The 23,368-nt window shown below is 35.6% G+C and overlaps 1 non-coding gene across 1 annotated transcript; it reads right to left on the bottom strand.

Annotated features, from left to right (window-relative positions):
• Positions 1-5,652: 5,652 nt before the first annotated feature.
• LOC121208274 (small nucleolar RNA R71) lies at positions 5,653-5,758 on the bottom strand. Its single transcript, XR_005903235.1, has one exon. It is a non-coding gene; the product is annotated as a small nucleolar RNA R71 (small nucleolar RNA).
• Between the last annotated feature and the right edge of the window lie 17,610 nt (positions 5,759-23,368).

The following is a 23,368-nucleotide window of genomic DNA, read 5'->3' as shown; positions in this document are numbered from 1 at the left end:
TTTCCTTCATTTACAATAGCCGGTCAAAGCATTTAAATAAAAGAATATGCATGCTAAATTTTCAGCATTTGGACAACATTTCAACATGAAATTTTCCAGCTTTTCACCTTCAATATTTCAAATATTCAAAAGCAAAAATAAGAGTACAACTAATCAATTAAAATTTTTGAACATAATTCAAGGTATATGTTCAACTGAACATTCATGTTAACTCATAATCAATAAGGTATTAAGTAGAAAATAAAAACATTATTAGCATGCATGCTATCTAAATACAACAACCGTTCAACTTCCATCTCCTTCCAGCCTTACCAATTTCACCATTTGACAGAACAATAAGAAAAGAAGAGAAAAGAACAAGGGTGTGAGAATCTCACCAGAAAATCCAACTGAAACTACTTTGAAGCCGTGCCTTTCCCTTTCTTACTGCTGCTTCCAGCTTCTCCCTTAGCTGCTCGCCAAGGAGGGGTTTCTTCGGAGACGCGACATGCAATGGGTGGAGGAGGCGATGAGCATTCAAGGTATTGCTAGATGAGTGGAGGTGTTGTAATTTCCTGCATTTTGGATTAAGAGCAGTGACTGTTTAAAATGTCTTCATTCGGTTGGTTCAAGCGGAGAAACGCATCTAGATTGGGGGATTTTGTGGCTGTCATACAAGGAAATTGTTGGGTTTCTATCTGGTTCTTTTTCTGGTTCTATTTTCTTTCTTTTTAGGTTTTGTAAATGGTTTTTGATTGAATGGTTTTATTTTTTTATTTTCGTTTCTTGTAACGTGGCTTTGGGAACTGCACTAGCCATTTCATTTTTTTTAAATTTAATTTACTAACTTAATTTACTAATTGTTACTTTAATAATTATATATATAATATGTATAATATCCTCATAAATATACACTATCAAAATCTATAAAAATAATAGTCTATCTATTCACCTTATAATTTAGTATTAATTCTTACTTGTATCACTTATTTGATTTAGTTCCTTTATTTTAATTAAACATCTTTCTTCAAAAGTACTTAACCAAAATTTAATTCACTTATAATATATGTAAATATTTAATAAAATATTTACGAGTCCGGTTTAGGGAAATGAGGTCCTGATATCTCAATTTCCAAAACCAAAGACTTTAAAATCGATACACTAAAATTATTAGAACAACCTCAATATAATACTGCAATACCTTCGTAACTATGAATAAATAATATTCACTAATTCTATCTTTGGAAAACAACATTCCAAAATCACTGTTTTCGACTCCATTGACTTTTGGGTCGTTACAGTTACTTGAGCCCACACTCGACATAACTCGTGGTACGAGGATAGCTGAGAAGGCCATTCAGTTGAAAGCCAGGATTGAATAGAATCCATCTTGCACAAAGAACATGTACTTTTCGATAAAAGTTTATTGTTATAAATATCACAAACTGACTCAGTTTTGAAAATTTGTAAACTTTCATTAAAACTGTAAACTGTTTTCTTAACTGGATTTTCCCAAAAATGGATACCAGAGCCAAATTGTGGCATGTTTATAGTATAAATCGATACTAAATTTTATCTTTTCTTCATATTTGGTTAATTTTGATAAGATGCGACATTGTTTCAATTATATGCATGTTTTGGGTTATGCATGTGAAGGGATGTATTTAATTATTTTATTATATATATATGATAAAGTAAAATTTTCAAAGTTGTGATTCCTAAAAATTTGATTGGGAGTAATTTTAGGTTTTAATAATTTTGGGATATATAATTAGATTGCGGACTATCTATTGGATATGGTGCCCTAAGTGTAGTATATTCGTTTCTAAACTTGTAATTTTTTCGAATAGATTAATTAATAAAATAATTCATGGATTACATTAATATACTCTGTATAATATCCTCATGTTGCTTTTTCATTCAAAGCAAAATAGAATCAAATATTGTCTCACTAGTTGTCTAATGTTTAAACTAATAATAGCGGTATTACGTGGTTGAATCGTAATATGTTGTCTATCAATTCCAATTGGGGAGATGCCTTGTCTTGGGCATTAGAGCGGACGACTCTCAGAAGATAGAGACATATATGTGACTGACTCGACTGGCAGTACATTGAACTGGACCCTAGCAGAATAGATCGTGAATTTGTTTATGAATTTATTCACTTGTGACGTTCATCGTGTGGCATACCTAAATCCTTAGTGGATGACAGACTATGTATGCATGACTCATACACTTTGATGTAAGTAAAAGCCTGAATTCAAATAGATAAGGAACCGAAAGCTGGTGCATTAGGTGTACGACTTTTGCAATACGTAGCATCATTCACAACAGTGGAATTTATAGCTTGAGATATGGGTAAATAATATCTTCTCATTGGCATTATATAGTTGATGAAAGTAAACTTGGCCACGAGTTGTTTGTCTTTTTGATGAATGACTTGATCACGATTTGATAGTGATGACTTTTCATGAAGGAAGGTGTAATGCTTACCATGAGATAAAATAGGATCATATTTGGAGAGTGGATTTTATCCCGAAGTGATCAAGAATATCCTATTAGAGTAACACATTTATGACAAGATCATTAAACGAGCACTAAGTAGTTGTTTTCATAATGGTATGTTGTTAAGGAGAGCTCAGTCATGATAATATAGTGGAGTAATTTCATGACTAAATGAGTTTATAATTAATAGGCGAAAAGCCAAAACTTAATTATAAATCATTTGAGCCCTAATTACACATGTCCAATCAGTATCTTCGCTAGCTCATTGAAACCAGAAATAAATTGCAAGTTTGAATAGAAATGAATAGAATGAATAGGAAAAAAAATCGAAAAAATTTAGGAATGATTATGGTTTTTTCAAAATGGGAAAATTGAATCATTTGGAAATAAATGTAGGTTTCCAAAACTAGAAATGGAAATGGTAATGGTAATGGTAATGTAAATGGAAATGGTCCATTTGCAATTCTATATGGATTACTAAAAAATTATCAGAAGAATGAGTTTATGTTTTTGAGCTGTTTTGAAGCCCGAAAATGAAAGTAAGCCATTTGGTCACAGTGAACATGTTGATGTATGAAATATTGAACCTTTTTTCTCAAAATTTTATCAGGGGTAAAATCGTCAAAATTTTACTAGGGGTAAAATAGGAATGAGAAAATTGTTTAATATAGAATATTAAAGTTTATTTTGGAAAATAGAAAAATAGAGTCGGGTTAGATCACCTTACAGAGTACTGGGTCAAAGGCCCATGAAATACTCGTAATTGGACTTGATGTGAGAGAAGCACAAAACCCCTCATATGACATGAAGGGGGTGGCAACCCTAGTAGGAATACTAGGGTGTGCCGTCCATCCTATTCCTACTCTAAGTAGGAAGTTGTTTCTCTATTTGAAAAAAACCACTACAACTCAACAATGGTTCTACATTCTCTTATTATAAATAGATGACACCAATAGGGCATTATACAAAACTTTGAGAGATTGTTACTCTATTAAAAAATAAAGAGAATTTTTTCTCAACTATTAAATATATTTTTCCAGAATAACAATTCTACCAGTAACACCCTAAACCCGGCCTAGACGTTATGGCTGAATCTGGCGAGTCACATGGAATTGACTTCGAAAATGAGTTTGTCGAGTTAAGACCTGATAAATCATAAATATAACATGTTTTAATCCCATGCTTAGTGTGTTTTTGGAGGATTTATTATATAATTTAGTGAATTTGATGCTCCTAATCCTTTAATTTCATGTTTTATACTTAGGAGAGCATAAGGGAACAAAATGAGCGAAAAACGGGCCAAAACGGACCAAATGGGCTGATTTAAAGATCTACACGGCCAAGACCATTTCTACACGGGCTGAGCACACGCCCGTGTGATTCACATGGGCTAGCCACAAGCCCATGTGGCAACCCGTGTCGATATCGCTCCCTGTTTCCCAAGTACGCGAAAAAAGCCAATTTTTAAGGTTTCTGAGCATTCTAAAGTCTATATAAACACACTAGAAGTAGATCTATGGGGGACACGCATAGTAGAACACAGAAATTACTCGAAGAACGCCAACAGATTCAGCTCAGAAGTAGGATCTCCTTCAAGAATGAAGATCTCCATTCAATTTCTTTCGAAGTTTTTGGCTTTCTTTATGTTTTGTTGTTAACCTATTTTTGAGATGTTTTCCTATTACATTATGAACTAAACCTCTTAAATACCTACGGAGGATGAAACCTATGATGGATCTTATTATTTAATTATCTGAATTACACGATAAATACTTGTTCTTGTTCTTAATTATGTGTTCTTAATTCTTGTTTTAATATTTTTAGTATATTAATCCAAGTTTGAAGTGCTTATTCGGTGGAGCAAAAGTCCCTGTTTAAGAGTAGGTCTAGCATAATTAAGTGGAGTTGCATGCAATCCTAGAGATAGGACGACATAAATCTATCGGATTAGAGTCAAATCTAATAAGGGAATCCATAGATAGAGTCAATACGATGACAGGGGTTTTAATTAGAAAGAGATTTCAATTAATCAACCTAGAGTCAGTTATTCTTAGTCCCGAAAGAGATATTAACATAATTTAGGGATTTCTACGGATCAAGACAAGTGAATAAATCGTTTAATTCAAAGTCAGAATAATAAATGAAGTCTAGGTAGATTCTTCCTTGGGTATTATCTTTATCATTGGTTTATTCAATTATTTCCTTCACTCTCTGTTGCGTTCATTAGTTAATTAGTTTAGTTAATTTTAGATTAAAACAAATCCCTTTTATTTTAGGCTAAATAATAGAAAGATAGTTAGTACTTTTAGTCCTTGTGGATACGATATTATGGAATCACCATAACTATACTACCATTCGATTGGTGCACTTGCCTTTGTTGTGATTGTAGTCTAGTTTAGTGAACCAAAAAATGATCATCAAGTTTTTGGCACCGTTGCTGGGGACTAAGATATTAGAAACACTTGATTTTTATTAATTTAGCCATTTTAATTTTATTGCATTTTACTAATTTTTCTTTTATTTGCTTCTGACAGGTTTCTTTAGTTTATGACTAGAAGAAATCCGTCAGGACCATTGCTTTTTGACAGTGAAATTGAAAGCACAGCTCGCAGAAATCGTAGAGAAATAAGGCAGAGTCTACAATATATAGAGGAAGAGCACGTGGACAATACTAATATTACCCAGGAGATGCCTGAAAATCAGAATAATCCGCTACCTTTTGTGGTTGCCACGAATCTTGTAAATCAGAATCCTGCTCCTCGTACTATGTACGACTATGCCAAGCCTAATTTAGCGGGGGTTGAATCGAGTATTGTAAGACCTGCAATTGCTAAAAATAACTTCAAACTGAAGCCGAACACCATTCAGATGATCTAACAATTTATTCAGTTCGATGGTTTGTAAGATGAGGATCCAAATACTCATTTGGCTAACTTTCTGGAGTACTATAATACTTTCAAAATTAATGGCGTTTCTGATGATGCCATCTGTTATACTTTCAAAATTAATGGCGTTTCTGATGATGCCATTCGCCTTTGGTTATTTCCCTTTTCATTGATGAATAAAGCTAAACAGTGGTTGAACTCCTTACCACGAGGATCCATCACTATATGGGAGCAAATGACCGAAAAGTGCTTGTTGAAATACTTTTCGTCGGCCAAGATGGCAAAATTGAGTAATGATATCTCTTCCTTTGTGCAAATGGACTTAGAAACCCCATACGATGCATTGGAGAGGTATAATGATTTATTGAGAAGGTGCCCTCACCATATGTAACACCCCGAACTCATGGCCGTTACCGGAAATCGAACACGAGGTGTTACCGGCTTACTTCATTTATTTCCCCCTATATTTTTTTTGTTCCAGGCAAGCTGGCTACTGTATCGTGGTCACTTTAAAAATCATATTTTGAGTTCTGAAACTCGAAATCCAATTCCGTAAATTTTCCCCGAAACTAGACTCATATATCTATATGGTGGAATTTTTGTAGAATTTTTGGTTGGGCCAATTAGTACAGTTTATTTGTTAAAGTTTCGCCTGTTTCAAGGTTCGACTACACTGACCTCTGTACCTTACGATTTAAATGTATCCCTGTAAAGGGCTTCAATGCCTATGCCATTTGTCTCTAATGAAACTAGACTTGATAACGAATCTGTACATATAAGGCACGACCTCTAATTATCTTGATAAAATTTACGGTGAATTTTCTAAGTCATAACAGGGGATCCAGAAATCGCTCTGGCACTGTTTCACAAGAATTTAATTATTTCCTAACATAAAGTTCATATGGTCATTTCGTTTCTTCCATATGAAAATATACTCATCAAGCTTCGATTACCTAATTTATTCATTATTTAATTCCATTTCTACTATTTTTAGTGATTTTTCAATCTCACAACACTGCTGCTGTCAGCATCTGTTACTAAAGCAGACTATGCCTATTTCGTGATTTTTCCTTGATCTAACTAATAATTCATCATACATGTCACAATTTATGACCATGACTAGCCATGCCAAAGACTAATCATCACCGAGCATCTCCCCACTACACTATTACCAAATCATGAATTTAACATCGAAAATAAATTAGCCATGACATATGGCGTAATAATCGAGTAGACCTCAACCAATACTCAACCACAACCGAATTACCAAGACTTGTGACCAAGCATCATAGAACCAAATCCAAACGAACATTTATGCCATTTTCGCATGGCTAAAAGTTTACATACCAAATTTCAAACAAAACATAATAGCCTATACATGCCGAAATGTTCTCCTAGACCAACTAAGAAGAAAGTACCAAAAGTTGCTAGCCGGTGTGATGACTTCGATGACGGTCTGAGCACGCAAAAAGGACGAGTCCAAGAAACCTAAAATAGGTGACAAGCAAACACCGAATGAGTATATAACTCAGTAAGTCATAAGCAATGCACTACCATCCATTAATAACATTATCACAAGAGGAAACAAAATGGAACGAGGCTAATTACTCCATCCAAACCGAACTATACCATAGTTCCTTAGACCTTTCGGTTCAATCTCATACCAAGTCATACATTCACATTCCATATACTAATCAATAGGATATTTGAGGCATTTTCATACATCCTTTTATTTTCGTTACAATCATACAACTAAATGACCTTTCACCTATTCCACGATGAACCTTATGCACGTGACTTCAATTATAATTGTCACATAGGTTCAAAACTTACCAAGCTCAACTCCAAATATAAACATAGCGCCTATTAGCCATGAACTCAAGGTACTTACCCCTTTCCGCTGTCCGAAATCGACTCGGTAATGTCGCACCCTTAATATAAATAATTGATAGAAAAAATATATATATAGTGGGTTCGCACACATAGTGCTTAATAATCAACCACGCACACTTAGTGCCATGTACTTTAAACTCGCACACTTAGTGCCATGCATTTCAAGCCCGCACACTTAGTGCCAATCTCACAACCGTGAACACTTATTGCCCGCACACTTAGTGCCGAAAACCAACCACTCTATACGCTTCACTGCCTTTTTACATTCGACAATTTCATCTCTACATACATATACATTTGTATACATTTCATCTCATTAAACACAATTGCATAGGTATTACGATCATTTAAATCAATACCAACTATATGCTTAATGACTTACCTTGTGTTGGGTAAAATAATTCCAAGTCGGCTACTCGATGACCTTCGATTTCCCCTTGTTGGACGCCTCTCCTTTAGGATCTTGAGCTTAAACAAATAAATTAACTCATTCAACCGCTTTGCTACATATATTGGTATTCACATTTTAATGATTTTATGACATACGGAACGACATGGTAAAATTTTTATCTTGCTACCTCATGTTCTTAGCTATTCGGCTAATAACCTTATGCAATTACCATACTTTCAATAATCTAATCACACATGCATATGCATACTTGGACATTCGGCAATCACCTTGCTAATTTTAAACTCAACATCACATAAGCTCCCAAGTGATGGCCGAATATGTATATCTATACTATCACCTATAATTCATCAAATCACAAAATTTCATCTCATGAACACTTGACCCATTTTTACCCCATATGGCCGAATGTGCAAGATTAAATTCAACACCACCTATGTACTTAATTAGGTGGCCTAATATACCAAGTTAGACTTGACATTATACGTCACAAGAAATCTAATTTAATTTGTCAATTGCTTGGCCAAGAACTCACAAGTGCCTTATCTACAACCTATTCGGCCTTACTACTTAATCTTAGCCTTTCATACACTTATCTTTATTGTTTTAGAAGGCCGAATCCTTATGTGTTCCAACATCTAGCTTACTCAATTCAACACATCAAAACGACATTTAGGCCGATTTTGCTAGCACACAAGCCTTTGATCGAATGTCCTTGACCTCTAGTCACCTAAATTTTTATTCTTTAAAACTCATCCAAGACCACATTTGGCACCTCCAACCAATAATTTAGATATTCTCAAGTTCATTCACACGTACAATTATATATCACATTAAGCATTAATCATTTTGCAACATGAATTCTATAGCATGGCCGAATACTCATGCACATACACACATAACAACAAGAACTCAATGACACAAAAATCTCCTTTCCAAAGTACATACATACCCATACATACGGCAACTTCCATTCTTTTCTCCCAACAATGAATCCATGAATTTTGCCATGGGTTAACTAGACTATACCCATATCAACTAAATCTCAATATCAATTAGAATAAAAATCACAATGCATACCTTTCCATTGAAATAGCCATGGCCGAATGCCTTAGTTTCTTTTTTTCAATCTTTCTTTCTCAATTTCGGCAAATGAAGAAGATGAAAGATGAGCCTTCTTTCACCTTTGTTTTCTTTACTCACGGCAATTGTAACAAGGAAAAGGATGAACACTCCTTCTTCCTCCCTTATTTTATTCATCTTTTTCCTTTTTAATTCCTTTCTTTAATTTATTTTATCTCCAATAACCCAATTTCTTATTATAATATCTAATTCAAACAAATATATTGCCCATCATCAATCTATCTTGGCCGGCCACTATAAGGGAATTGGGCAATTTGACATGCAAGTCCACCCTTGTGTTGACATGCACTAATAAGCCCTTTAAAATTAGCCTATCATATTTCACCATGTCTCATGTTGATCCCTATTTAATAATTCCTCATGCAATTGGCAAAATTAGGGAATGAAACTTCCACATATGCATGTACACACATGATAAGCATAGAATATAACAATTAATTATTTTTATGACTCGGTTTTGTGGTCCCGAAAACACTTTCCGACTAGGGTCACATTAGGGCTGTCACACCATAGGTTACCCTTATGGTTACAGGTTCAGACTTTCTACAATGGTTTGAACCCCTTAACTAGACAACTGATCGATGCAGCCACCGGCGGTACCCTAAATAAAAAAACACTTGAGGAGGCTTATGAGTTTATTGAAGAGATGTCACTGAATAATTATCAGTAGCAAGTCATGAGGATAAAACCGGCAAAATTCGTTGGTGTTTTCAACCTTGACACGGTCACCATGTTATCAAAGGGCTCTTAAATAAAAAGATTAATTGTTTATGTGTTTCTACGCAGGTACATCCCGTGATGCAGTGTGACACAAGTGGAGGAGGAATGGATAATCCAGAATGCCTAGCCTACGGCCCTAACACTACGAACGAACAAGTCAACTATATGGGTAACAATTCTAAACCTCAGAATAACCCTTATAGTAATACTTACAATGCAGGTTGGAGGAACCATCCCAACTTCTCTTGGGATGGTCAAGGCAATCAAAGACCACAACCCCCTCCAGGATTTCAACCACCTTACTAGCAGGAAAAGAAGCCGAACCTTGAGGAGATGCTAAAAAAATTCATCTCGGTGTCAGAAACTCGCTTCCAAAACATCGAAACCGCATTCAAAAATCAGCAAGCGTCGTGTAACACCCTGAAATAAGGCCAAAATGGAAAAGTGGTTGTGAAACCATGAATTCGAGATAGAAAAGTTTATTACGATTAATTTTATGATTTACCGAGTGATTAGATGCATGTGTTAGAATACTAATAAGAAATTTCAGTTATTGCATGTCCGATTTGCATATTAGGGCTTAATTGCAAAAGTTGATAAATATGAGTTCTAAATGCTAAGAGATTAAATTGAAGTGCATAATTGAAGTGGAGGTCCTTAAATGGTAATTAGACCATTATATTTTCATAGACAAAAATGGATATACATAGGTAGAAATAACTAAAAATTTTAATGAAGGGCATTTTAGTAAAATGTCAAATAAAAGAATTAAAAAGGGAAAAACATGGCAAAAATGTGCTCATCTTCTTCCTTAGGCCGAATGTTAAGCTTTCTCTGTAGCTAGGGTTTGTTTCAAGCTTCCAAGCTCCATAGTAAGTGATTCCAAACCTCGTTTTTTATTATTCTTTACATTTTTGGAGTCCTAGTAACTTGATTAAGCTTATTCTAGCAATAATTTAACCTAGGGTTTATATTTGGAAAAATACCCATAGGTGAAATGTGTTTATTTTTATGTTTTATGGTAGAATATGAAGCTTGAAATTGTGTTAAACAACTTTTGCTAAGCGATTTTATGTGAAAACGAGTAAAACGACATAATCTGTAAAAAAACCTAATGTTCATAAGCATATGTTAGAGTGAGAATTTGATGTTTCCATAGAAGGGAAAAATGATCAGCATGTCATAAGACATAAGAAAATAGGATGAAGTTTAATTTTCGAGCCTTGGGGCAAAAGTGTAAATATGTAAAAGTTTAGAGGAAAAAGTGTAATTTTGCCAAATTTTGAGTCAAGGATTGTTTTAATAAATGTGAGTATTAAATAAGCTAATATTTTTATTATAGATCAAGAAGAATGAAATCCGGAGTTAGACCGGGGAAAGAAAAAGATAGTGGACTAAATCGATATAGTTGATCGTATTTTGTTTCGAGGTAAGTTTACGGTAAATAAATGCAATATTCTATTATTTCATGTTAATGTTGTTAATTTCTAGCATGTGTATATTTACTTTATTAAATTATTCAAAGAACACTCAAGCATGAATTGATGGAGAAGTAATTTCAGAAAGTCTTGGTTGAACCTTAGGAATGTGTAGGATACAAATTTCATGACATTAGGGTTTAAGGATACCATGTGAGATCATGCCAAGGCATGGCAATTGGTGAGGTTTCTAAGGCAAGGATACCATGTAAGACCATGTCAAGACATGACATTGATAAGTTACTATGAGGCAAAGGTCCCATGTAAGACCAGGCCAAGGCATGGCATTGGTGAGATCATAAGGCAAGGATACCATGTAAGACCATGTCGGGACATGGCAATGGTAAGTTTCAAAAGGATACCATGTAAGACCATGAAAAGTCATGGCAATGGTAAGGTACCCGTGTATCCTTAGTATTCCAAGTGGTTCAACGGGAAAATTTAAAGAGAATATCAAGGTAAGGTAAGGTAAGATGAGTTATACTAAAAAGGTAAGACAAGTTCATGCTAGAAGTGTAAAGGTACGTATATAATGTTCATGTATGCTTGATAAGGAAAAAGGTGAGTAAAATGTATTAATAAATTTGATTAATTAAGTAAGTATTTAAGTAAGTGAGTAAGTGAAGAAGTTTAAAATATGTATATGACAATTAATGAAGTTGCATTAAGTAGTATCATGCCAAGTAGTAAGATAATTCTTATGAATGTTATTATTTATTTGCATGCAAACTTACTAAGCTTAATGCTTACCCCCTTTATTTTCCTTCTTTTTATAGTTTTTTCAAACTAACTCGGGGATCGTAAAGTACGTCGGAGGTCTGGGCACACTATCAGAAGGATTATTTTGGTATAGCTAGACGTTTCATTTTTAGTATGGCATGTATAGCATCGTAGCCATTTTGTGTTTATGATCTTATTATATGGCTAATGAATGGTATGTAAATGCTTGATAATGATTAGCTATTGGAATGGCTAATCAAGGACATGTTTGGTGTTATGTATGCCTAAATGCTAGTTATTCCATGGAAATCATGAAAAAAGTGAAATTGGCTTTAAAACAGTATCGGACAGCAATAATGACGCGAATTTGAAAAATAACTAAAAATAGTAAAAATGGATTTAGATAGTGAATGAGATATAAAATTAAAGTTTATTGAGTCTATTTTCATAAGAAAGAAACAGAGTAAATAAAGGATATGAGATATTTAAATTTTGGTGAGACAGGGTCAGAGTGATTTATGAATTCCCTGTTCTGACTTTAGAAATTCACTAAAAATTGTACAAAAATAGGAGTTATACTTTATAGTTATCGATTCCTTATTGAGTTTACTTTTAAGAGAAATAAACGACATGGTTATTTGAATTCTGTATAGGGATAAAATCAATTCGTAGTGAATAGAGGTCAGAGTAGCTGAACACTGAAATAAGGAAAACTTTAACTAATAAACTGTACTAAATGGCTGGACCAAAAATTCTAAAACAAATTTAGTAAGAATATATATGAGTCTAGTTTTATAGAAAATTTATGGATTTGAATTTTGAGTTTCGTAACTCAAGTTGTGATTTATTTAGTGACTATGACGCAGATGGACAGTTTATTTATGAAAGATGAAATAAATTGTTTTGATTTGTTTAAGTGATTGAAAAATTTTTATTGATTCCGGTTTGTTCCCGAACCGTTTCAATTTCATGTTTTAGGGTCTCAAGGACCATTTTTAGGGACATATTGAATGAATGAAACTAAATTAATTTTAAAAGAAAATTTTTATGCCCCAAATTAGTAAGCTAAGTTTGATAACGCCTCGTGCTCGACTCCGACGACGGTCTCGGGTAAGGGGTGTTACATTTATTGGTATCAGAGCAAAGGTTTAGTTGGTTTTTGAAATATTTAGTATGATAAAGAGTCTAGCTATACATGCCATACTTATATGTTGATAGTGTGACGACCCTTGACGATTTTAAAATGTTTTCTTTTATAGTTATGGATCTCGAACAAGTTGGTGCAGATGGTGTAGAGAGCAACGCGCCCACTCCCACAAAAGGGACGGTGCCACCAGATAGTAGTGAAAGGCCCGTTACAGTTAGTTAGGGAGGAGGGGCTCGAGAAGCCTTCTTCCAAGCTATGAATGAATGGTTTGCTGAGTTCGTTCGTATGAATCCAGCTGTTAGACCTCCACCCCCTCATGATCCTCAGACCACCCATGTAGCTCCCCTAGTCATAGGTACAGTTATAAGAGAAAAGCCACCAGTTGATAAAATCAGAAAATAAGGAGCCGTAGAGTTTCGAGCTACAAAAGATGATGATGCAGAAAAGGCAAAATTTTGGATTGAGAATACTATCAGAGTCTTTGATGAGTTATCCTGCACACCTGAGGAATGTATGAAATGTGTTGTATCACTTTTTAGAGATTCAGCCTACCATTGGTGGAAGACACTTGTATCAATTGTACCAAAAGAGAGAGATACTTGGGATTTCTTTCAGGAGGAATTCCATAAAAAGTACATCAGCCAGAGGTTTGTTGACCAGAAAAGAAAAGAGTTTTTAGAGTTGAAATAGGGCAATATGACCGTGACTGTAACACCCCAAACCTGGCCCAGATGTTACGGCCGAATTCGGCGTGTCACATTGAAGTGTTTTTCGAAAACCATGTTTTCATTGAAAACCCTTCTTGATGTAAAACTCATTGGAGCGTTATTGTAAAACTCATGTTTTAATTAAAAATCTTTGAAAAGAATATTTTCGTTATAGATTAAAGTGAATGGAAGCTGTGCACCAGGTAGGAAGCCAGAAAAGAGGAGGTGAGTCTATTGGACTGCTTAAGTACCAAGCTCTTCATGGATCCAATCCTAGACATGCACACATCCATTGCCACACTTAAAGCATATTACTTGTCCGCGAACAACAAATTAAGTTTAAGTCCATTTAAAATATTTATTTCCTTTGAAAACATTTACGTTGCGGAAGCTTTGCTCGGTAATCGTGATATTTTGAAAATAAGTAACTTTTATAAAATGCGCCCTAGAGGTAAACAATTTAATAACCCAAAATATTAAAAATAATAAAAAGAGCGGCCTTATTACAACTTAAACCAGAATAAAAATAATCAAAATAATAAATGTGAAACTTATTTTAAAGAAAACAGAAACTTAATCTTCGTGGCCACTCTGAATCCCGCCCAGCTCCAAGTCCACCAACTAGGGCTCACCTACAAGGATGGAAGAGAAAGGGGGTGAGTTTGGAAAACTCAGTGTGTAAAGTATCCCAACCAGAGCCCAAATCAGTTCAAGCTTTACTGGGCCTAAGCCCTATTCAGAAATCAGTGTTAACTGGGCTTTAGCCCATATCAATATTAATCTGGGCCATAGCCCCTTACAGTATCAGAGCATATTGGGCCTAGTCCATATCAGTATCAATCTAGGCCGTAGCCCTATTACAAGTCGAGATATATTGGGCCTTGGCCATATTAACACAGTTGGGCCCATTTCAATACAGTTGGCCCATAACAAAATAGCCTCATATGATTAATGCATGATAACCCCATCCAACCCTGCACTTGCCTCCGTCCATCCCTACACTTCCTGTGGGGAATAAATCACCCACGCCATCCCTACACTTACAGTGTTAGCACCGGTTGCGGCACTAACTATAATCCGTAACAAAGCTGATTATATCAGAATATGTGGCACAGCCACCAGAACGGGTTCTTCCTCCATAACATAACCCAGATCCCTTGCAACAGATATACATGTCATGGAATACAACAAATAGAATCAAAATATCATGCATTTCAGTCAAAATTAACCCTAGGGGTATAACGGTCATTTTGCACCTAGAGGTAAAATGGTAATTTTCATACTTAGGGGTATTTTAGTAAAATTCACTATTTTAGGGTTTACATACATCCTACAACCGTTAACGCATCAACAGAAACACTTACCGAGCGTCTTTACTGAATTGGGTCCGTTGGCCCATTAACCCGTTTTCGGCCCATTAAGCCCAAATATACCGAAGTGCACGAAATTGCGTACTCTGTAATCATACCACTTTAGATTACCAAAACTAACAAACAACCATCTCACGAGCACTCGCACGCTCGCAAGTTCACAAAATATTGGCTTTCCGGCATTTCGGCTTTTGCCGATCTAGTCTATGAGTGGGTGTCGTTTACACACCTGTTTGCGACGATATGCTGACGGGTTCCACACACGAGTTGCCTACAGTCAATCACTAATATGTTAACTATGAATCCAATTGCAACTTATATACAGAATCCCTTACCAAAAATTTGGCCATTAACACCTTAGGCACTAGCAATCCTACCTTTGCCGAAATTAGCGACTAGGTTTAGATCCAGTCGTTCCACTTGTGCAAGCCTTTGATCAGTAGTCTCTAGATCACACTATTATCACAATAAAATAGTTGTCACAACCCTTAGAGCCATAGAGCCCAAATCGATAGCCTCCTTAAACCTTTAGGGGTTTCGGCTTTTCTAAAACCTAAAATAAAGAATAGGTTCAAAAACTTATCACCGGTTCCTTCAGTTAATGATTCTAGTTAATTCCTACTCAATTCTGATGCAGATCTAACCCCGTAAATGTTAACAAAAATTGAGCCTTTAGTGATCTTATGAATTCGGCTATACCTCTATGGCTATGTGTTTTCGGCTTTTTGTAACTATGAAAAGAAAGATGGAATATGAGAGTTTTGCTGTGGTCTTGTTGATAGAAATTTGGGGTTCATAGGATTAGAGAATTGGTCAAAAAGATGGAGGAGAATCAGAGGCTTTTGGCTAGGAGAAATCGGCACAAAAGAAATATAGTCTTTCAGGATTTTAACTTTTGTGTATAAGGCTTAGGAATAAATGATAAGAAAGTGGAGATGAGTAGAATAGTAAAAAGATTCAGCTATAGGGGAGAAAAGAAAAACAAGAAGAAGAAAAATAGAAGAAGAGAAAATGAAAAAAAAAAGAAAAAGAAAAATATAAATTTGCAACTTAACAAAACAAGAACCAATTGAAAAGGAAGAAGAATTAGCCAAATTAAAATACCCCAACTAACCGAAAAAGAAAAATGAATCCTAAGGGCCAATGATATACGGCACCTACTAGTTATGGCTGAATGAATGTATTTCGGCATACTAATTCTTTTTAAATTCCAATTCCATAATTTTCTCCTTGATTTTTGGCCAAATTCGAAGTTTGAATTTCATTCAAACTCCCAACCGATCAACAGCCTTATCCACCTGCTGGCACCGCTTCAGCATGCTGCCAAGAGTCTTGGTCTGTGACAGCCCTAAATTGATCCTACTCAGAAAGCGGTTTCAGGACCGCTAAACCGATTCACCAAAGTATTTGAATATGATATTTATTGTCCAAAATATGTGAATATGAATGTGTGAAAGTTTTAAGCTTCGATTTAGTCGATTGCATGTGAATTTAGTTAATAGGACTTATGTGTGACACTTTTGAAATGTGATAGGTTAATCTATAAGGACCTATTAATGTATGTTGTATAAATGATGGGTTTGCATGTCAAATTACCCAAGTTTTAGATAGTGGCCGGCCATGCAATGGGTTAAAACATATTATAAACATTTTGTGTTAATGTGTTGTGTTAAAAATAATAAAATAAAAGGTTAGTAATAAAGTAATGAAAAGGGCGGGGTGATGAAAACAAAGTTGTTTCATCCATGCTCCTCCATTGCCGTGACTTGAGGAAGGAAGAAGAAGAGGATTCTCTTGCTTCATGTTCGGTTGGTTGATGTTTAGGAAGATGTATGTTTGATGATTATTCCATAAAACTCATGCATACTTTTAGTTGTTAGTTTGAATTCTACCTAGCCCATGGTTTAAATTTTTGCTATTTGAGGGAGATGATACTCGGCCATGGAAGTTGCCTTCCTTAGTTGGTGTTTGATGTTGTGGTAATGAGGCTTGAAGATGATTGAGTTTGAGTGCTTAACAAAAAGGATTGGATGTGAGGGTGTGTGAGAATTAGAAAAGGATGGGTCTTAGCAACTTCATGAAGTATTCGGCCATGGTACTAGAATGTTGTAATTGTGTTTAAACTTAGAATTATGTAGTTGTATGGTTAGTATAGGTAGGGATGACCGAATATGAAAGCATGAATAGATGAAGAGTTTTGTAATTATAAAAAAATTGGTTAATTGATATGTGGTAAATGTTAAGTGTTAAATGAAATAGGAATGATATCATGTTGGAATAGGTGTATTCGGCCTTTGATTAAGTATGTAGATGATAGTGATAGATTGATGTTGCACATTCGGCTATAGGTAAGCATATTGATGATCTATCTTGACTTAGATAATCGGCTAAAGGAGAATATTAGCTAATATGTTGAATTTGATTCATGATTTCATATATATGACTCTAATGTCTGATATATATATGGGCTAAGTACCTTGAATTTCTCTCGATGTTCAAGATGATTAAATCAATTTATTTGTTAAATTAAGCTCAAGTGCAAAGGGGAACTAAATCCGATAAAGGGAAGGAAAAAGTAATTGAATAGCCGTTGGAGTCGTTCGACAACATCCGAGGTAAGTTTTCGAGTAATGGAACTTAGTTTATGATTTGTTTAAGTCATGACATATAAGCATAACAAATAAACGGTGATATAATGATTCTATTTGAGTTATATATTGAGGTAATTAGTTCATACTTATGACGGGCAGCCGAATGTGTATAGAGATCATGTTATAAAGCAAATCGAAATCATGTTCTTTGTATGTGGCTATTGAGCCGAAAATGGTAATGGTTGATAAATGTCTTGTGTTTGAATTCTAGTATGAAAATGAAATATAGATGTGTTATGACTTATTGATATATGTGCATGATTATTCGGATGATATCCGGGCTAAGTCCCGAAGGCCTTTGTGCTAGTGACTATATCCGGGCTAAGTCCCGAAGGCATTTATGCTAGTGACTATATCCGGGCTAAGTCCCGAAGGCCTTTGTGCTAGTGACTATATCCGGGCTAAGTCCCGAAGGCAATTATGCTAGTGACTATATCCGGGCTAAGACCCGAAGGCATTTGTGCGAGTTGCTATATCCGGCTAATTCCCGAAGGTACTTGGGTTTGGAAATGAGTGATCTTGCTGTAATAATTTCAATTAACACGCTCATAAAATCCAAACGATAAGGTCTTAACGCCTTAACGCCTCCTTGCCACTTGACCACGTGCCTCTTTTGTGTCACCTTTCCTCTCGAAATATTTATAAGGCCTCATTGCAGAAATTCTTGGTTGTGAAAAACAATAACCATTTGCGCACGCCGTGCCTTGAACCCAAGCACCTCCCATGCCTTCCTAGCGTACTTAGCCACTGGGCCAAGTGCTCCTTTATGTTAAAACGCAGCCCAAATTATTAATAAGGCCTACTGTCCAGATTCCCTAAGGTACCATAAAATTAAAATTTTTCTAGAGTCTTAAATCGAACCCAAGCCTTTTCCCACACAATAAATCCATCGTAATTTATTTAATTACTAGACTAAACATACTAAATAATAATAATAATAATAATAATAATAATAATAATAATTAAAACATCCAAATTATTCGGGCTGTCTTCTACCCGAACCCAAACTCAAGGCCCAATACTTCCAAGCCCAAAAATCGGGGCGTTACAGTGACTAAATATGAGTGCGAGTTTGTTAGACTCAGCAATTATGCTCGAGAGTGTGTCTACAGAGGCTATTATGTGCAAAAGATTTGAAGATGGGCTTAATGATGATATCTGATTGTCGGTTGGTGTCCTAGAAATAAAATAGTTTGTTGTCCTAGTTGAGAGAGCCTGTAAGGTAGTGTTAAAAAGAAAGGGCAAAGTTTAAATTGAGATACAAGACACGAAGAAAAAACCAATGAGCAAGTCATTTTAGTCTATATCCAAGAGGCCTAGAGAGTTCTCCATTAGATCTAATTTTTAAGTTGGATATTCTAGCCGAAACAGAGGCAGAAGATTTATGAGTCCGAAAGCTCAGACCACTTCGATTGCAAGTGTTGGCAGTGTTTAGCTTGATAGACTAGGGTGTCCCCGATGTGGTCGACGTCACCCAGGTCAGTGTCAAGCAACTGAGACAGGTTGTTTCCAATGTGGTGCACCAGACCATTTTATTCGGGAGTGTCTCGAGATGATTAAAAAAGAAGCAATACCGAGTGTAAGATCAGGCAACGCTCCTTTCAGAGGTAGACCATTGAGAAATCCGGGAGCTGGGGCAAGTAATAGAGGTGCATCTAGAGATTCAGCAGTGAGGCTAGATGTCAGAGCACCTGCGAGGACTTATGCTATCCGTCTCGCGAAGAGGCATCCTCCCCCGATGTGATTATGGGTACATTTTCTCTCCATGATACTAGAGTTATTGCTTTGATTGGTCTAGGTTCGACCCATTCATCTGTTTGTATGAAGTTGATGCCTAGTATTAGTATGCCTATAGAATCTACAGAATTTGTGATTAAAGTATCGAATCCATTAGGCAAGCATGTATTAGTAGATAAAGTATGTAGAAATTTCCCTTTGATGATTAAAGGTCACTATTTTTCGGCCGATCTCATGCTATTGCCGTTTGATAAATTTGATGTGATTGTTGGTATGGATTGGTTGACTACACATGATGTGATAGTGAATTGTAGAAAGAAATTCATTGAGTTGAAATGTGAAATGGTGAAATTCTTCGGGTTAATTTAGAAGAGTCAGATAGTTCATTTGCCATGATTTCTATTATGTCTGCTCAGAAATGTTTGAGAAAATGGTATAAAGCTTATCTTGATTTTGTGTTGAATACTAAAGATCTAGAATTGAAAATTGAATCAGTGCCTGTGTTATATGAGTTTCTCAATGTGTTTCCAGAAGAACTACCGGGTTTGCCTCCTGTTAGAGAAGTTGAGTTTGGTATTGAGTTGATTCCAGGTACCACACCTATTTCTATTGCTCCTTATAGAATGACCCCGTTGGAATTGAAAGAATTGAAAGCTCAGTTGTAGGAAATAACAGATAAAGGCTTTGCAAGACCCAGTAGTTCACCATGGGGTGCACTAGTGCTATTTGTGAAAAAGAAAGATGGATCGATGAGATTGTGCATAGATTATCGGCAACTTAACAAGGTAACAGTAAAGAACAAGTATCCACTGCTTATAATGGATGATTTATTTGATCAATTGAAGGGAGCCACTGTGTTCTCTAAGATAGATTTGAGATCCAGATATTATTAGTTGCGATTTAAAGAGTCAGATGTCCCGAAGACTTCTTTCTAGACTAAGTATGGTCATTATGAGTTCCTTGTGATGCCATTTGGCTTAACTAATGCTCCTGCCATTTTCATGGACTTAATGAACCAAATTTTCAGGCCGTACTTGGATAAGTTTGTAGTTGTGTTCATTGATGATATCTTGATTTATTCTCATGATGAGACTGAGCATGCAAAGCATTTGAGAACAATTTTACATATTCTGAGAAATAATCAGTTGTATGCCAAGTTCAGTAAAAGTGAGTTCTGGTTACGAGAAGTTGGTTTTCTTGGACATATTGTCTCAGGTGAAGGTATCAAGGTTGATCTGAGCAAAATTTCAGCCATTGTTGATTGGAAGCCTCCTAGAAATGTATCAGAAGTCAAAAGTTTTCTTGGTCTTGCTGGATATTATAGATGATTTGTAGAGGGACTTTCCATGATAGCTACCCCGCTGACAAGATTTATACGAAAGGATGTCAAGTTTGAATGGACTGAGAAGTGTCAACAGAGTTTTGACAAGTTAAAAGCATTGTTGATTGAAGCTCCTGTTTTAGTACAACCAGAACCAGGTGAGGAGTTTGTGATTTACAGTGATGCGTCCTTGAATGGACTTGGTTGTGTACTTATACAGGAAGGAAAGGTAATTGCTTATGTCTCTAGACAGGTAAAGCCACATGAGAAGAACTATCCGACACATGATTTAGAGCTAGCTTCCATTGTTTTTGCGCTGAAGATCTGGAGACATCATTTGTACGGTGAGAAGTCCCGAATATTCACTGATCACAAAATTTTGAAATATTTGATGACTTAAAAAGATTTGAACTTGAGGCAAAGAAGATGGCTAGAGTTGATTAAAGATTATGAGTTAGTGATCGATTATCACCCAGGTAAGGCAAACGTTGTTGCTGATGCTTTGAGTAGGAAATCTTTGTTTGCATTAAGAGCTTTGAACACTAGTCTAGCCTTATCAGATGATAGTTTTATCTTAGCTGAGTTGAGAGCTAAACCGATGTTTCTTGAAGAAATTTTTTGAAGCTCAGAAAAATGATAGTGAGTTGCTAGCCAAAAGAGCTCAGTGTGAGTCGAATATAGAGCCAGATTTTCAGATCAGTTTTGACGGTTGATTGATGTTCAGAGACAGGGTATGTGTATCGAAGAATGATGAGTTTATTCGAAAGATCTTACAGGAAGCACATAGTAGTTCTTTGTCTATTTATCCAGGTAGTACAAAGATGTATAATGATTTGAAGAAAATGTACTGGTGGGTAGGAATGAAAAGGGACATTTTAGAGTTTGTTTCTAGATGTTTGATCTGTCAGCAGGTAAAGGATGAACATCAGGTACCTTCAGGTTTATTGCAGCTTGTGCTAGTCCCTGAGTGAAAATGGGACCGAGTTACTATGGATTTTGTGATAGGACTGCCGTTGACACCGAGAAAGAAAGATGTAGTATGGGTTGTGATTGATAAGTTAACGAAGTTGACTCATTTTATCCCAGTTTGTATGGATTATTCACTTGACAAGTTGGCCGAGTTGTATATTTCAGAGATAGTCAGACTACACAGGGTACCATTAGCGATCATTTTAGACATAGATCCGAGATTTACTTCACAATTTTGGAAGAAGTTACAGGAAGCTTTGGGCACAAAGTTGAGTTTTAGTACAGCTTTCCAACCTCAGATCGACGGTCAGTCAGAGAGAGTTCTTCAGGTACTTGAAGATATGCTTTGATGCTGTGTACTAGAATTTCAAGGCAGTTGGGAAAAGTACTTACCATTAGTAGAGTTTGCCTAAAATAATAGTTATCAATCAAGTTTGAAGATGACACCTTATGAAGCTTTGTATGGACGTAAATGTCACACACCTTTGTATTGGACAGAGCTTAAGGAAAATCAGATTACGGGGTTGATCTAGTTAAAGAAACAAAAGAGAAAGTAAAAGTCATCAGAGATTGCTTGAAAGCAGCTTCAGACAGACAGAAGTCGTATGCAGATTTGAAGAGAAAAGAGATCGAGTATCAAGTTGGTGACAAAGTGTTTTTGAAAGTATCCCCGTGGAAGAAAGTTCTCAGATTTGGAAAAAAAGGCAAACTAAGTCCATGTTTTATTGGACCGTTTGAAGTGATTGAGAGAGTCGGACCATTAGCATATCAGATAGCTTTACCGATTGAGTTAGAGAAGATCATGATGTATTTCATGTGTCTATGCTACGCAGTTATCGTTCAGATCTGTCACATGTGATTTCTCAGAAAGAGGTTGAGATTCAGCCAGACATGACTTACGGTGAAGAACCGGTAAAGATTCTGGCTCGAGAGGTAAAGAAATTAAGGAACAAAAGTATTGCACTTGTGAAAGTATTATGGAATAGACATGGGATAGATGAGGCTACATGGGAGCCCGAAGAGGCCATGCGAAAACAGTACCCAAATCTCTTCACAGGTAAGATTTTCGGGGACAAAAATCCCTAAAGAGGGGGAGAAATGTAACATCCCGAAATAGGGCCTAAACGGAATAGTGGTTGCAAAACCATGAATTCGAGATAGAAAAGTTTATTGCGATTAATTTTATGATTTATCGAGTGATTAGATGCATGCGTTAGAATATATAAAAGAAATTTCAGTGATTGTATGTCCGATTTGCATATTAGGGCTTAATTGCAAAAGTTGATAAATATGAGTTCTAAATGCTAAGGGATTAAATTGAAGTGCATAATTGAAGTGGAGGTCCTTAAATGACAATTAGACCATTATATTTTCATGGACAAAAATGGATATACATAGGTAGAAATAACTAAAAATTTTAATGAAGGGCATTTTAGTGAAGTGTTAAATAAAAGAATTAAAAAGGGAAAAAGATGGCAAAAATGTGCTCATCTTGTTCCTTAGGCGAATGTTAAGGGTTCTCCATAGCTAGGGTTTGTTTCAAGCTTCCAAGCTCCATAGTAAGTGATTCCAAGCCCCTTTTTTAATGTTCTTTATGTTTTTGGAGTCCTGGTAACTTGATTAAGCTTATTCTAGCAATAATTTAACCTAGGGTTTATATTTTGAAAAATACCCATAGGTGAAATGTGTCTATTTTGATGTTTTATGGTAGAATATGAAGCTTGAAAATGTGTG

The sequence above is a fragment of the Gossypium hirsutum genome, chromosome A01 (assembly GCF_007990345.1).
Source record: "Gossypium hirsutum isolate 1008001.06 chromosome A01, Gossypium_hirsutum_v2.1, whole genome shotgun sequence".
Classification (NCBI taxonomy): Eukaryota; Viridiplantae; Streptophyta; class Magnoliopsida; order Malvales; family Malvaceae; genus Gossypium; species Gossypium hirsutum.
The sequence above is the reverse complement of the archived record's forward strand: the minus strand, read 5'-3'. Positions and strand labels throughout refer to the sequence as shown.